Source organism: Cyprinus carpio, chromosome A24, assembly GCF_018340385.1.
Source record: "Cyprinus carpio isolate SPL01 chromosome A24, ASM1834038v1, whole genome shotgun sequence".
In the NCBI taxonomy this organism is placed as follows: Eukaryota; Metazoa; Chordata; class Actinopteri; order Cypriniformes; family Cyprinidae; genus Cyprinus; species Cyprinus carpio.
This window is the reverse complement of record NC_056595.1, coordinates 7,182,487-7,186,742: the sequence shown is the minus strand read 5'-3', so window position 1 is coordinate 7,186,742 and position 4,256 is coordinate 7,182,487. Positions and strand designations below refer to the sequence as shown.

Sequence of the window (4,256 nt, the reverse complement as noted above, 5' to 3'; positions counted from 1 at the left end):
GCTGCAAATCAGCATATTACAATGATTTCTGAAGGTAATTTTAGGTATTTTAAATTGTAAAAATATTTTACAATATTTCTGTTTTAGTCAAATAAATGCAGTGAGCAGAAGACTTAAAAACATGTTCAACAAAACATTTAAAAAATCATAATAATCTCTAACTTTTGAACAGAATGTTTGAGGATTTACTTACTAGTCATATTGGTCATAGCGCCTAGGAGAAGGTCTCCTCCAACTCTGCTGAACTGCCATCATCATAGAAGAATCTAGAAACATAACATGCCATTTATCACAGAGCCAACAATATTTAGTATACAGGCAGGTTTATTTTAAAGGAAGCAAGCCAGAGCAGAAGTGAAATCCAGAAAGTAAAATAATTTATATATTATATATATATATATATATATATATATATATATATATATACATATATATATATATATATATATATATATATATATACAGTACAGGTCAAAAGTGTGGAAACATTACTATTTTTAATGTTTTTGAAATAAGTTTCTTCTGCTCATCAAGCCTGCATTTATTTGATCAAAAATACAGAAAACAAATGTAATATTGTGATATATTATTACAATTTAAAATAATTGATGTTCAATGTATTATACTTTAAATTATCATTTATTTCTGTGATGCAAAGCTGAATTTTTAGGATCATTATCACATGATCCTTTATAAATCATTCTAAGTTATCAAAGTTTGAAACAGTTCTGCTGCTTAATATTTTTTCATAACATGTGATACTTTTTTTTGTAACAACAATATACACTACTGGTCAGTAATTTGGGGTCAGTAATTTCATTAATTCTTTTCTCAAATAAAACCAAAAAAAATCAATAATCAAATACATCAAAAATTTATAAAAAAAATAAAAAAAAAAGAAAAAGTAAATAATATTTATATTATTAGAATTTTTTTTTTTTTTTGAATAAAATGCAGTTCTTCTTAACCTTTTATTCATCAAATATATTAGACAGCAGAACTGTTTCCAACACTCATAATAAATCAGAATATTAGAGATGATTTCTAAAGGATCATGTGATAGACTGGATGTTACATGTGACACTGAAGGCTGGAGTAATGATGCTGAAAATTCAGCTTTGCATCACAGGAAATAAATTATTTTTTAAAAGTATATTCAAATAGAAAACTATTATTTTAAGTTGTAATAATATTTCACAATATTACTTTTTTTCTGTATTTTTGATCAAATAAATGCAGGCTTGATGAGCAGAAGAGACTTCTTTCGAAAACATTAAAAATAGTAATCGTTTCCAAACTTTTGACCTGTACTGTATATATATATATATATATATATATATATATATATATATATATATATATATATATATATATATATATATATATCCAGGTGCTGGTCATATAATTGGAATATCATCAAAAAGTTGATTTATTTCACTAATTCCATTCAAAAAGTGAAACTTGTATATTATATTCATTCATTACACACAGACTGATATATTTCAAATGTTTATTTCTTTTAATTTTGGTAATTATAACTGACAACTAAGGAAAATCCCAAATTCAGTATCTCAGAAAATTAGAATATTGTGAAAAGGTTCAATATTGAAGACACCTGGTGCCACACTCTAATCAGCTAATTAACTCAAAACAACTGCAAAGGCTTTTAAAACGCCAAAGGTCATTGCAAAAAGGCTGGCTGATCACAGAGCTCTGTGTCCAAGCACATTAATAGAGAGATGAAGGGAAGGAAAAGATGTAGTAGAAAAAAGTGTACAAGCAATAGGGATAACCGCACCCTGGAGAGGATTATGAAACAAAACCCATTCAAAAATGTGGGGGAGATTCACAAAGAGTGGACTGCAGATGGAGTCAGTGCTTCAAGAACCACTACGCACAGACGTATGCAAGAGATGGGTTTCAGCTATCGCATTCCTTGTGTCAAGCCACTCTTTAACAACAGACAGCGTCAGAAGCGTCTGAAGACAAAAAGGACTGGACTGCTGCTGAGTGGTCCAAAATTATGTTCTCTGATGAATATAAATTTAGCATCTCCTTTGGAAATCAGGGTCCCAGAGTCTGGAGGAAGAGAGGAGAGGCACACAATCCACGTTGCTTGAGGTCCAGTTTAAAGTTTCCCCAGTCAGTGATGGTTTGGGGTGCCATGTCATCTGCTGGTGTTGGTCCACTGTGTTTTCTGAGGTCCAAGGTTAACGCAGCCATATACCAATAAGTTTTAGAGTACTTCATGCTTCCTGCTGCTGACCAACTTTATGGAGATGCAGATTTAATTTTCCAACAGGACTTGGCACCTGCACACAGTGCCAAAGCTTCCAGTACCTGGTTTAAGGACCATGGTATCCCTGATCTTAATTGGCCAGCAAACTTGCTGACCTTAACCCCATAGAAAATCTATGGGGTATTGTGAAGAGGAAGATGCGATATGCCAGACCCAAGAATGCAGAAGAGCTGAAGGCCACTATAAGAGCAACCTGGGCTCTCATAACACCTGAGCAGTGCCACAGACTGATCGACTCCATGCCGCATTGCTGCAGTAATTCAGGCAAAAGTAGCCCCAACTAAGTATTGAGTGCTGTACATGCTCATACTTTTCATGTTCATACTTTTCAGTTGGCCAAGATTTTTAAAAATCCTTTCTTTGTATTGGTCTTTAGTAATATTCTAATTTTCTGAGATTTTCTGAGAACGTAAGATTCAGTTAATTGGTGCTCCTTGTAAGTGAGTTCACCGATTAACAGTACAGCGCATATTTTAGGCTAAATAAGTTTCAATAAACCATTGCCAAACTGACAGCACACCCTTTACAAAGCAATCAAAACCTTTCATCTACATATAAAGATATGATCAAATGCCCAAACTTTCATTAAAAAGAGCTCAAGCTAAAGAGTTAACAGCTTACCTAGCCTGAAAACAGTTGAGATGCTAACGGACCCTTTCAAAGGTTTCTGTTAAGTAAATATTCATCAGAAACGTGTCAGTTACATGTTAGAAAGTGTCTGGAACACTTGTATGTGATATTTGTGTGATTTTAGGGACTAAACTCACCTGAAAGAAGTGAAAACAGCTGCGAGGGAAGTTTGTCAGTTGGTGTTGTCGCCCCGTTTCCATGGCAACTTCCTCCGCTCAAGGCCTCCAGCGTTTGAATGAGACTCCAGTATTCACATTACAGCATGTCAAAGTCACGCAGCATTTGCATAAATAAACCTCTACAATTAGAACACTATGTAAACAACTTAAAATCACATTAAATCTTTATTAAATTGTGAATTTGAAACCCATTTTGTAGTTCCAATTAATATAGGTGCAAAATGGATAGTGGGACAAAGTGGCACTTTTATATTTTAAGATTTTGTGTCACTCTGCCTTTTTATTTCATTTTAAAACATGATTGCATTATTTTTTATATTAAACTTAAATTACAAAGCCTAATAATTGTTTTGAGTCGTTAAAAAATTTATATCATTAAAATAGATAACAGATATAAAAGGATCTACTGGTCTTTTTTAATGAATAAACACCACAACACTCAAAACTCAAAATTAATACTTTTTATTACACTAATAATAGAAAATTAGCCTGGAATGAGTTCTGGACCAAACAGGACAATTTAGCTCACTTGATCTCACTTTCCAGAAACAAAAATATTTACAACAAGATGAATGTGAAGAACCATTAGTCTAAATAATCTTTCTGTGCTACAAAGAGCCTTTTGTGCAATGGAAAGGTTCTTTGGATTTTAAAGGTTCTTCATGGAACCATACACCCTGCCAAAGAACCATTTAAGAACCTTTTTTTAAGAGTGTATCTGCAAAAATGTATACTTCTCAAGCTTATCGGCACAAATGGAAATTAAAGATGCCTTTCTAATGCCAACTGTGATAATATTTGAAAACACCTTCTCAAGTCAGTAGGACCAACTGCAAGGGATCTAATAGGGAGTGGTTGTGTGACTTTAACTCACCAAGACTCATGTACACTGCTAAGATTTTTTTTTTAGTTTTTTTTTTTATTCCCCTGAGCCAAGTGGATTTGTAACTTCAAAAGCATCCTGGTAAAGGATGAGAGACAATGAAGAAATGGTTTTTAAGAGAAAAAATTACATCCTCCAAAACCATGTCATCACTGTTGACACATCTTGCTTGGCTGCATTGTTCTTTAACACTGGATTGTCTGAGGAGGGTTTGCAAAATCTCCTTGATAGGAACATATTGGCGCTCCTTGCCATCAGTATCAGT

General features: G+C 33.0%; 1 long non-coding RNA gene across 1 annotated transcript; it reads right to left on the bottom strand.

Annotated features, from left to right (window-relative positions):
* Positions 1-219: 219 nt before the first annotated feature.
* On the bottom strand, positions 220-3,149 carry LOC122135494. The gene is made up of 3 exons (XR_006153539.1): positions 3,067-3,149; positions 2,921-2,966; positions 220-266 (listed from the first exon to the last, which is right to left on the bottom strand). It is a non-coding gene; the product is annotated as an uncharacterized LOC122135494 (long non-coding RNA).
* Positions 3,150-4,256: the final 1,107 nt, after the last annotated feature.